This window comes from Urocitellus parryii, chromosome 14 (assembly GCF_045843805.1).
Source record: "Urocitellus parryii isolate mUroPar1 chromosome 14, mUroPar1.hap1, whole genome shotgun sequence".
NCBI classification, from domain to species: Eukaryota; Metazoa; Chordata; class Mammalia; order Rodentia; family Sciuridae; genus Urocitellus; species Urocitellus parryii.
In genome coordinates, this window is record NC_135544.1 from 1,429,994 (window position 1) to 1,443,174 (window position 13,181).

The following is a 13,181-nucleotide window of genomic DNA, read 5'->3' on the forward strand; positions in this document are numbered from 1 at the left end:
GATTGAAGAGCACTGTGCTAGGTGATTCCAACCACTGAGAAGGGATACTAAGGCTGGTGAGAAAGAAGGTCAATGGCTTCTCTGAACACCATCCTCAGACACTTGATGGGAGGGGTCAAAACGAGAGGCAGGGCTCCTAGGTAGCAACAGGTTCTTATCCACATGTTGATGCTGTGCTGGCAGCTAAAGGGATAGACAGAGCACAAAGGGTGATAAAGACCCAAACCACAGTGGGATGATCTTGAGGTCAGAAGTGGCTTCTGGACTCATTGGCCAATTACTTGTCTTAAACAGAGACTGAAACCTATGTTATTTTCCAGGCCCCAATCTATACATATTCCCATATCCACCACCCAGTATTGATGAGCAGAAGTGACCCAGTGAGCCCAGGACACAAAATGCATTAACCAAGATACTCAGGCAGCACTCAGGAGAGAACATGCCATACAAGGGTGAGGATGAGGCCTTCATCTAAAAGGGGGAAGGGGGCAGTCAAATTAAAGAAATAAGAAAACGGGACTTAAAAATTTATTAGTCAAACCAGATGTTGTGGTGCATTCCTTTAATCCCAACAATTCATGGGCTGAGTCAGGCAGTTGCTGAGTTCTAGGGCAGCATCCCAAAAGTGAGAACCTGTCTTAAAACGAAAAGTAAAAAGCCTTCTGCAAAGCTCAGTGGAGAGCACCTTTGGATCTGTCTTCCGGTGGGAGAGATACTTGCAGCAGATACTTGTTATTATTCCAGATTTGCATAATGTCAGGCTCCACACATCACCATGAACAAATGCCACTTCTTTTTTGACATCTAATCAGAGAGCAGGGAAGATGTGTGAACAGAGACTAGAAACTATAAGAATTTATGTACAAGTTGGAGGTAAAAGGAAGGTCATGGAGGCAAAAATGTGAGGGAATAGGAAGCCCCTCCAGCTAGCAATGAACTTCCTAGTCAGGCAGAAGGCTAGGAAACTGCCCAGAGCTCGGATCAATGAGGTTATCTTTGGGTGGGGTCAGTGTGTTAGCATTCCTAGTATGGGCCCCAGGTGGGGCACAAGAATTGACAAGCACACTTGTGGTGGAAGCCTCCAGAACTTCATTTTTCCCCCCCAAGGCCTCCATATCATCCTCCACTTCTTCTTCATTGCACCTGGAACCTCCCTCAGCAGGATGCCTAGGTCTTCCTCCAGACACAGGAGAGGCCTCTTAGCAGGTGGGAGCAGCCCACCTGGATAACAGTGCAGCCACAGTGACAGAGCTATAGGCGTTCCCTTCTTTCTCTTTTCGGGCTTCCAGGCAGCAGTTCTGGCTGAAGGACAGCTCTCTGTTGGACAACAGGAATGTTTTTTGTCCACTCACTCCCTTGCATGAGGCCAGGGAGCCTGGAGAGCTGGGCAGATGATGCTTGTCCTGTCTTCCCTTGGCCCACGTTTCTGGAAGTGAGGGACACTTGGGGCCTGGCTTTGGGAGCACTGCTGCCTCTGCATCAGCCTGAGCCATGGTCAGCCCTCCTGCAGCAGGTCTGTGGGAACTGCAGATGACAAGAGAAGATCTTGGGAAAGTCCTGGGCCTTCTATTGAAAGGTATTTCCCTCCCCAGGCACAGGACTGGGTTCTAGAGAATTGAGGTCTCCTTGGGTTCCACAGACTTTACTGATGTTTCTTTCTCTATTCTCAGGGCACCCGGTTCCAAATCCTCCTGCCTATCTGTTTTTTGGGGATTCTCCTTCTCCTCCTCCTGGTGGACCACTAATCCTTCAGGCTACCCTTCAATTGTCTGTTCTGTTTCCTCTGAATAATGAATTGGGTATTGAGCAGGTGTCATGGTCTGCACAGCCCAATGGACTTGCTCAACTAAGTCAGAAGTACTGGTCGGCAGTGACAAAATTCTGGATGGTCCAAATATCCACGAGTTGGTGTAAGACAGCACTGGCTTTATTGGGGAGACATCCCAGGAAACCAGCAGCAGGATCCCCTGAGAGGAGGACAGCACTTGCAGGAGAGGACCTCTGAGGCAGCCAGCTGATCCAGGCCTGTGAAGACAGTGATCCTGGCAGAAGTGCCTGGAGACAATGCTAATGGCAGGTGCTGGAGCAGCAGGGTGATCCCGCTAAGGAGCAGAAACATTGAGGATCAGGCATGCCTAATCACCCAAAAGGGTTGGGCTGTGCAGCCCTCGAATGCACTTGCTCAGAAGATTGACCATTTAGAAAAGCTGGTGACTTCCCAGTGGACACCAGTGACAAGACCAAAGGAGCACAGATGGGACACCAGCTCCTCTGGAGAACTAAGGTGCACTGTTGAGTGTACCTATTGTGATATCTGCCTGAATGCATGATGGAGAATGTGCTTGGGGCCAAGTCAGGTTTCTCAAAGGAAGGGCTCCAGGATAAGGAGCAAGGCCCAATGTCCATTGCTAGTCTGAGTTTAGAGCTCCTCAGGACTCTGTGTTGCTTCTTTTCTCACCAAATTCTTATCTTTTCAGAGTCTTACTCTGAGGCTGCTTTCCTATTGGTTATTTAGACATTGATAGCACATCACTCCAAATAATACCCTGTATGGATTCTGCTTGACATGACTGTAGTCATCTGAATTCATCAATTACCCATCAAAACTGCCATCAATTACTCCAGAACAGCTCTACTCAGGTATTCCTCAATAATTTCCAGCATACAACAATTTTAAAAAACCATTAGAATGGACTGTGGAACATTCCAGCAGGAATCTGGAGCCAGTAATGGTGCCTGACTCTGATATTAGCTTCAGGCAAAATTTGTACATTTTGATTTGGATATAGTCCCTTTATTCTAACCAATATATATACATATCTTTCTTTCTGAACAATATTGATGAAATCCAATATTCTTGCTGTTGCCTAGGACCACATTTCTCAGAGGTCTCAATCCATATTAGGCTGGCTGCTCTCTTCTGGGCCCAAGTTGATGCAGAACACCTCATGCTTCAGAGGTCTCAATCTATGGGAAGCCAGCTCCATCATTCTGGTTGTGAGGTGAGGCAGAACATCATGGAAGAAGGGCATTTTGCAGGAAGCTTCTAAACTCACAGGTGCTATGAAGTAGAAAGAAAGGAGGACCAAATGACAAAATATAATCTCCAGGGACAGGCCCCCAGTGACCTACTTTTTCCATCCATGCCCCACCTTCTCTATTTACCACCCAATGCAGTACCTCTTTAAAATTATTAATCCACCCAATGGATTTATTCATAGATTAGGGAAACAATCTCATAATGTAATAATTTCAACTCTGAGCACTCTTGCATTATCTCCCTTGAGCTTCTAAAGTACAACTAACTCCAAAATTTCATATGCCACCCATGATCCACAAAGGAGATGAACATCTCACCATGGAAAATACATTCATTGAATCTCTAGGAGAGGCTCAAATATAAACAGATCTACCATTGCCTAAAACTGCAATTCCAAAGTCTCTTCTGAGATTCTAATTAAACTCTTGGTTATGAGCTTTTATAGGAATCAAAATCGATTTATGTGTATCCAATATAGAGTCCATGGAGTAAGTATGTCCTTTCCAAAGTAAGAAGTAGGCACACGGAAAGAAGAGATGACTATGAATCAAGACTGAAATCCAGCTGGGCTAACAAGTCCTCTGTCCCCATGCTCAGCATCGGGGCACATGTTGTACACAGTGGGCTCTGAAGGATTTGGGCAGCCTCTTCCCTTGGCCTGTCACATAGACTGGCTCTATCCTCAGCTAGCAACATCCCCTAACAGATGTTCCCTGTATTGTATCTTTTCATCCCAGGGGTCACTACTGCAGCTTCAACTTCCTTCTACAGCTGCACTCATGACCCTCTCAGGGCCTACCTACATGGATTCTCACTTTGTTATACTTTGACCTGCCAGGCCTTCCTTTAAAATGTTGGAAGTCTTCATGACCACCTAACTCCAGCATCCTGTATTCCTGCACCACGTGGTTGAAGGCAATGTCTGCCACCATCTCAAGCAGTAGCCAAGTGTCTGGGGACCATGGCTGAGGCAACATTTGAGTGGCTGATTGAGCGTGGAGAAAAAAAGTCCTGGTTTCTCTTCTCAATGGAATTTGTACTTTTATATAGCCTCTGAACATGAGTTGTGCGATCTTGACAATTCTTGAAATGACCTTAAGCCACTCCTCTAATGTGTTTGCGTAAATTTCTTTATTATCTCTTTCGTGACGGAAATGCATTAAAAACTGCAACTTCCTGAGGCCTAGATTATACTCCACCTTTTATGACCAAAATGCAAGTTTACACCCTTCCTTCTGCTCTACCTTATCAGAGTAAACCTGGATAAAGCTGCTAAAAATATTCAGACCACTGCCTGAATCCTGTGCTTCCTTGAAATTTCCTCCACCAGATTAGTGAGTACATAATCTCTAAATCCAGCCACACAAATGTGACAGGACATGTGCATAATGTGGACAATATTTTTGCCAGAATGTAACATAAATATCTTCTAGTTCCTCTTCCAATAGAATCCTCCTCCTGCGCAACTTCATGAGCACAGTCTTTTTTATCAACTGTCCTATCAGCATTTTGATCTTCAGAGCTTCCACCAGAATCACATGATAAGCTTTTCTTACAATGTTCAAAGCTTTTCCAACTTACATCTCTAAACTATTCAAAACTTCTATCCCAAATACCAAAAGTCTCCACAAGTTCCTGAACCACAGAGTCTGACAAGTCACTGCAAGCAACTCACCTTTTGGCATCTGTTTCTTTTCTAGTCAGCTATGATGGCAAGAATAATTAGAGGAAAAGTTTCTTATTATTTCACAGGTACTCCATAGTCAGCTGTGTTCATAACTCAGGTGTAAGAAGATGTAAGAAGAGTCTGGTGAAGAAACAACTCAGAACATGGCCACTGGGAAGCAGAGAGAGCAACTCACCAGGCACAAAATATAAACCACAAAGCCATGTTCTCGTGGAACTACTTCTAGTCAACCACTACCTGCCTAACTTAGCTCCCATTTAATCATATGAATGCATTAAGAAACTGTTCGTTCAAGGCTCCTGAAATTATGATTTTACCTCAAAAACTTTCTTGCATTGTCTCACACAGGAGCTTCTAGGGGACACCTCATATTGAAAACTGTAAGACCTTATAGTGTCCCATTCAAATATAATTTGTCCTGTGATGCAAAGACTCCATGAACTCAGGGTGAGAGCAACGAGAATGGTCCCTGGAGTGGACCCATAGGAGGTCAGACTAATGGAAAGTTTTGGGTTAAAAATGTTTCATTTTGTAACTGTTGATTTGGTTTTGCTTTTTACTGGATTCCTGGGTAACTACATATCCAAAAGCAAAGAGAGTCCAGCCTCCATGTGTTGGCAACTAAGATAAACTGGAAAAGACACACAGTTCTGACTTTGGCACTCCTTGGCTCTTTCCACTGTGGACCACTTCAGGGACATGGTCCATGGGGCCATACACTATGTGGTGCTCTGGTGTCCCTGCTGCATGCTGCATCATGGACACCATCACCCAGCTATCATCTCTGCTGGGCCAGTACTTCAGTGACCTATATGCTGCCCTCAGGGAGCATTAAAGGGAGAAGGCAGGCTAAGGATGAGGGGAGGGGCCAGAGTGCCTGAAATACAGGGAATGAGCCACTGTACCTCTGTAAATATTGAGAAGAAATGGAAGGGGATCTGTGTTGGTCCCTGCCATAACATGCACCTGACTGTTTCACTGTCACCTACAGTGGCCCACATGCTGTTACCAGCCACACTGTTGCACATCCATGTAGCCAAAGTAGCTGTTGTCAAGCCTGTGGAAATCTGGCATGGCTAGATTGCAGCAGCTGCTGCCACTCCTGCATCACTCACAATTTTGAGACTTGAATCTAAGATGTCTATGGCAAGAAGGCCCACCACACTGCCAACTGCTGCTTCTAGTTGACCATGAGTCAGTCCCTGCACCAGAAGAGTCTGCTTGACCACTGCAGTCATAGGCACTGAGGAGGTGTGCTAGGACACAAGTACTCCATATGTCCCCACCCAGAGTGGAAGTACTGCTGATGTCCCCACTCCTTTCTTTAAGGAACACTTCTCCCATACATGATAGCCCAGAGAGATGAGCCCAGCAAGCCTGTGAAGACAAGCATGACAATGCAAAATGGGGACCAGCAGGCAGGTTTTTGACTATGTTTGTGAACTCACTATCTGACTATGTGAGCACAATGCCTCTCATCCTAAGAGGAAGGGGGAAAATGTGAGTGTAGGGGAGTGGTTCAGTGTAAGACAAATAGGTGCCCACATTCTCCAGTGCCTGCCTCGCTTTGTCCCTGGCATAGGAAGAAACCAGAAACTGAGAGCAGCTCTGCAGAGGCTGCTGTTATATGAGCACACAAGTGGAAACAAGAAGATGGTACAAATCCATGCACTTCAGTGAAGGAGGCCACAAGAACACACTCCCAGGTAATAGCTCACCACTCCATAGGTGCTCCTCCTGCTGCCAGGCTAAGCCTCCATTAGCACTTGCAGCCTCTGTTACTTTTTATAGTAGCTATTAGCACCAAAGTGTGTGACTCAGAGTGGGCTGCTCACTGTGTCTTTTGTGTAGATGCCACCATATAGCTTCAACCTCTTACTCTGCGTGGACAGGCTTCCACTCTGCCTCTTCCATCCCCAATTCATCAGGATCATGGGAAGTTATTTACTAGGTGCTGAAGGACTGGGAAAAACATGGAAGAGTCTCCGTAGCTTCTCATGAAAGCAGTAACTCACTGTCCACCCAGATTTGCAGCCCTGTGGTCAAGCATTCCTGGCCTCAAGCAAGGGCACTATAACTTTAATGACCAACTGGGACACATCCAAGTCCTAGAGACAGCCATCTCATAGTATTGAAGGACTTGGCACGTATAGATATACAAAATATCTCTTTTTGCAAATAATATCACATTCAACAAAAACCAACACCTGAAATCAGTTCAATGCGGTACTCGCATGGAAGCATTAAATGAACAGCATTGTAATTATGTTCCCTTTTAGGCATATTATCAAATAATATCAATGTAAGTCAGTTTTAACGCATATTCAGAGCAGAGTCTTGTGGGTCCCAGAGGTACATTCCTATAATCCCAATGATTTGGAGGCTGAGTCATGAGAGTCACCAGTTTGATGCCAGCCTGGGCAACTATCAAGACACTCAGCAAACAAATGAAACCCTGCCATAAAATAAAAAGGACTGGAAATGTAGTTCATTACTAAATTGCCCAAGGGTTCTTTACTTTAAAAAACAAACAATAAAAAGCAGTGATCTCTGTAGCCCTCCAATGCTAGAATACATAGGCATGATTAAATTTATGTTATCCCACAGCATTATTTATTTTAATTGAAAAAGCACAAAGATAGCCAGGTGTGGTCCCACATGCCTGTAATCCCAGCAGCTCAGAAGGCTTAGGCAGCAGGATGTGGGTTCACAGAGAGCCTCGGCAACTTAAGGAGACCTTAAGGAACTCAGAGAGACCTTATCCTTAAAAAATATGACATGCTGGAGATATGGCTCAGTGTGTTAACACCCTTGGATTTGGTCCCCAATACAAAGAAGAAAAAAAAAAGCACAGAGATGAGTTAATGTTGGATGTTTTTAAAGTGAATGATAGTCTGTTACCAGTTGTGTTTAAAACACATCATAGAAAAACATAAGCAGAGGGAGATCTTACCAGATTGAGAAGCAGTCACCCTGGTATCCACCAGCATGACACTCATTTTCTCCTAGGCCTATACTTTTCTTTTAAATGATCATAGTAACTTACAATTTAGGGCAGACCATCTTTCCTCATGCCAGTGACTCCCTAGGAACTTTACTGTCTGCAGTCCATTTCTTTTTCTGAAAGAAATCTCAGGACCTGAGGTCTTCCACGTTGACCTGGGTCCTGGTCCTCTATTGGCAACAGCCAGCCTGACTGGTGTCAACTCCTGGCTCACCATTTCTGTCCTTGAGGGTCCTGACACACATGATGCTCTGTTTGTCTCCACCACAATGTTTGTCTCTAAAATGCTGAGGAGAGACTACATTTTATTCTCTTGCATGGCATTTGCTCTTCTAATCCAGGTACCCAGAGAATTTTTCTTTTCTTAAGATTTCACAAGAATATCCCTTCCTATGAGACAGAAATTCTAAGTCAGTGCTCAGTATTTTCTTGAAGAACTCATTCCAGAGGTTTATAATTTTATTTCAAAGAAATGAATGCTCATTTTAATATTTGATTTGTGACTTTGCCGTGCATTTACTTTTATACATATATCAGCTCTTCTTCAGCTAACCTTGATTTTAAGACATTTCTCAAGTCTTTTTCCATCCCCCGCTTGATGGGGTGTGAAACTGTTCCCCTCTTTCACTTTCACTTGTGTAAGCAACAGTCCTTCCTGGGTTTCCGGGGTTTACTCTTCATTGCTGAAGTGATTTTTCTGTTTGCTATTTCTCTCCTGAGTTCCTGACCACTCATTTCTCAGTCCCTCTCATTCCCCTGCATTCTCTAATATTTTCCTTAGTGCCTTTGACCTAGTTTTTGAAAACTGCCTTGCACACTCACTAGGTGTCACCAATACTGAGGGCTGCTGAGTTCTGAGCTGCTGTCACTCTGTGCTTCTTCCTATTTCCCCTCCACACCTCCATTGCAACTGGAATCATCTGTGCCTGGTTTTCAAATAAAATGTTTTCTTTTTTATTTTTTTATGAGCATCAGAATTCAGTGAAGCTCTTCCATCCTAACAGAGCTTCACTCCAAGGTTTCTCTGTAATGTTTGCTAAAATAGCACCTTCTGAGTTCTTGACTCATTCAGTATGAGTCTCTTGTCATTACCTCCATTATATCTGTCATTCTGTATGGTGGTCCTGCACCTGATTAGAGTTTCTGCATATGAGACTCTCTTAGAATGGGACAACTCCAGCCACTGTCCAAAATGTGTTGTCATTCCCTTTATCTGAGAATTCTTTTCCAGAACCATTTATATTACTTAGCTTTCCAAAGACATATCAAAATCTATATGGTCTCTGAATCATTGATTTTACTTTATTATCAGTACTCCATAAAATGATTGATTTAGTTTGTTCTAATATATGTCAGTCACAAAGTTACTTGTTTTAATATTCATATTTTGGTCACTTGATTCTAGAGTTTTATAACAAATATTTTCATTTCTAGATGTATCTATTTAAAATGTGATTTGGTTTTAGCGGTGTGAGTTTATTCTTAGTGTATGGCTGTTACTTCTGTGAAAAATTTTGATTCCCAGACTTGCAGGTTCAGGCTCATGTCCACCTGCAACTCTATCAACTCATGAGGTTTTCAGGCACAGACATCAGGCTCACCCCAATGCCTCAGGTAAGTCACAACCTCCCCAAAGATTGTCCTCAAATACTTATCCCTGTGATACTTAAGAGTGTTATTTCATCCAGGCATGGAGGCATATGCCCCTTGGAGGTTGAAACAGGAAAATTGCAAGTTCAAAGCCAGCCTCAGCAATTTAGCAAGGCCCTAAACCACTTAGTGAGAACCTGTCTCAAAATAAAAATAAATAAACAAAAAGGGCCGGGGATGTGGCTCAGTGGTGAGTACAATCCCTGATACTTAAAAAGAAAATTAAAAAGTAATACTCTTTCAGAAATACCTTCTGATTTAAAAAAACTCATTAATTTTCTTGTATTTCAAGATTATGGCTACATGCAAAAACATGTCACCATTTGACACCCAGAATAATATTCAGCCTTCAAAATGCAGGAAATCATGTCATTTGAAACCCCAATGAGCTCAGGAGACATTATTCTAAGTGAAATAAGCAAATGTAGAAGGTCATGCTATATGACCTCAATGAAGTGTAAAATCAAAACTAGTTTCTCTCTAGAAGCAGAAAGCAGGTGGTTGCCAGGAGCTTGGGGTTTGGAAAAACAGGACCTGTTGCCCAAAGAGTACAAAGTTTCATTGATGCAGAATGAGTAAATTCTGGACCCCTAACCTATAGCCAAGTCCCTATAGTCATTAAAACTCTGTTTCATACTTAGAATGTGGTGGTGAGTGGGTGGATAAGTTAATTAGCTTCATTACAGTAATTATTGTACAAGATATATGTATATCAAAACATCACATTGTACTATTTTTTTCTTAAGCAGTTTTTTTTAAACTCAAGGTATGACGACAAGTACAAAATATCCTTTTAATCAGGTTACTGTATCAGTCAATACAAAAGGAGAAACCACTACAGTATGAAGAGATATACAAATGACTAAAGTATACAACTCTGATATTTAGACAATTTGAAATGGGGAAGTTGGCTTCTTTTACATGTGCTAAATTTTCCTGTAACAGGACAAGTAATATGCAGTGCTCTAAATATGCATAATCATGAAAACAAAGGACAATCTTAACACTTATACTATTAGCATAACAGACTCCATTGCTACTATTTAACAGTCTTAGCCAACACATGCCTATCCCCTTTCCTAGTATTAAGGACAATTTTTTCTAAGGAATACTGGAGCAGCAAGAACCTGGGGTTGTAGCTAAGGCAGGGGGCTCCAGCATGATCTGGACTTTCTCGAACTGAGGAATTTCACCCAGGAGTTCCCAGAAAAGTAACTTCCCTGCCTTATGTTGGCTCAAACAAACCCATAACTGATACACAGCTTCCAATAGTGCACTCCAAATCCCACAGAGATGACACAGAAGGAGGTGAGTGGAAATTATTAGGCTATATTCAAATAGGAAATTTGTCTTCAGGAATAAAAGGAGAGCAAATAAAATAGTAATTTTCTGGGGGAAAGTGATAGCCATATTTTCTTTGATTCTCTAATCTCATGTGAGATAAAATGCTAAAATTACATCTTGGTTTCAGAATTTGGGGTCCATTTATGTTTATGTGATACCATAGGACAACTATATTATAAATAATAGAGGTGAGAAGGATCTATATGGCTTAGTAAAGCTTCTACATTTTGTTTTTGTTGATATAAAAATTAGAGTGGGCAAGTAAATGAGACAAGGAAAGGGAATGAATCAAGACTATTACTATACTATAGGGGACTAGGCCAGAGCCCAGTCTGTGCTCTTCTGCACTGAAACCAAGCAGGAGTGTTCCCACGCACAGATGGGAGCCAGTGCAGAATCACCAGAGGACGTATGGACAGAGGTGGGTCCAGCACATTGAGCTCTTCCTGAATTGGCAAGTATTTCTCTCTGTGATCAGGCCATAGCCATCTGTTCACTAACTGGTGCCACTGAAATTAGGCTCTCATGGACCCATAGGCACTGGGACTCAGGGCTGCTGATTTCTTTCGTCCATGCCTACACTTCCAAGGGATGTCCCCCAGGGCTTTTAGACATTTTGAGGCTGGCAAAGCCACCCTGAAACTTCACATAACGGAGGTGCAGGATAAAAAAAGATTTTCATTTATGAATTTTTAAAGTGAATGAGAAAATAAAGGACAAGGCCCTAGGTTAAAGTTAAGAGGAACTTTCAGGTTTCCTTGGGCACTTGTACTGGGAAAATATTAACTCTCTTTATATTGTGAAATAATTTGCACAATTAGTGTGATTTCCAGAACAACTAAAAATAATGACAAGAGTCTTTGCAGGCACCTGGGGGAGCTTGCATCCTGCCTGACTCAGCCCAGGAGCAGGGCAGCTGCTCTCTCAGCTGCTGCCCACCTCCAGAGCCCTGTTGTCTCTCAACACTATGAGAAGAGGGAGCCTACAGAAGGTGGTGGGGTCAGCCACACAGCATGGTCTGGAGTGCACTGTGGCTGGCGGGAGGTCTATGTGGTTGGCTGCAGCAGAGACAGCTGCCATGGAGGACATTTGCACTAGTACAAAGTGGTGGTGCTCAGCTCCTATGGGGTCAGCAAATCTGCTCTGACTGAGCAGTTTGTGAGGATCAGCACTTTTATCCAGAAATAGGACCCCAACATTGAAGACTTCTACCACAGAAGATGGGGTGAATTCTTCACCATCGGTGATGCAGATCCTGGACACCACTAGCACCCAGCAGTTCACATCCCTGGGGGGACCTGTATATCAACTACAGCCAGGGCTTCGTCCTCCTGGACAGCATGGTCAACCAGCAGGGTTCCAAGACATCAAGTCCATTTGGGACCAGATCTTCTAAGTGAAACATTATGAGAAAGTGCCAGTCATCTTGGTTGGGAACAAAATGGACATGGAGAGTGAGGGAGAAGTGTCCTCTAATGAAGGCAGATGTCTTGCTGAAGAGTGCGGCTACCTCTTTATACAGACTTCTTCTAAGAGTGAGAGCATGGTGGACCAACTCTTTGCAGAAATCCTGAGGTACATGACTTATGCTGCTCATCCTGACAAAGATGATCCGTGCTCCAGAACCTCATGGATGCTGGAGACTGGCACTTGGTCCCTGCATTTGATGTGTACCCCAATTTGTGTAGATGAGATTCGAGGCAATGCTGCCCATCTGATGGAGGTTCCCAGAACTAGTAAGCACCCCATATTATGGTCCAAAGTTGTTCTGGGAGGCAGGAGGAGACTGGAAGATGACAGCCTTGGAAGGAGAGGTGGTATCCATGGGCTCATCAGCTGCAAGCTTTGAGTGTGATGGTGCAGAGGCTCTCCTTGCCAGGAGGGAGGCCAGTGCTGGTTCATAGCTGGGATCACAATGAGCAGGAGGGTATTGCAAAAAGAGGTTCTCCATTGCTTCTCAGAATGGCACACTGAGGAGTGATTGGTGGGACACAGGAATTGTTCAAATTGGAGTTGGAACAGGAGAGTTGAGGTGTTGGGGAACCACTGGAGAATGATCCATTTGCTGGTTGCCTGTGCTACCTAGCACCCTAGACCTGGGGGCCTGGACTGGAGCTATCATTGGAGATGGAAATATCACTGCCATAGAAGAGGGAGTAGTGTCCATGGCCATGTTCTCAGGCTGCAGAGTGTGATGCCGAGTCAGGTGAGCAGAGGACTTGGCTGTTTTGGTGGGAGAGACACTTGTAACAGTTAAGTTCTGGCCATAGCTGTTGGGGTTGTGGTTAGAAGGGACCAGAGTGGGGTTTGGAATGGAATGAGGAGGAGGAGGACCAAGAGGAGCAGCAAGAGGAGAAGCAAAGGGAGGAGGGTTAGGAGGAGTAGAATCAATACACATGGAGGTTGGAGATTCCATTCTGCAGGGGGTAGTCTTGGAGAGAAAAGGCACCTGGGTA

At 43.9% G+C, this 13,181-nt stretch overlaps 1 pseudogene; it reads left to right on the plus strand.

Moving 5' to 3' along the window:
- The first annotated feature begins 1,491 nt into the window (after positions 1 to 1,491).
- LOC144250185 (ras-related protein Rap-1A pseudogene) lies at positions 1,492 to 12,574 on the plus strand (annotated as a pseudogene).
- The last annotated feature ends 607 nt before the right edge of the window (positions 12,575 to 13,181 follow it).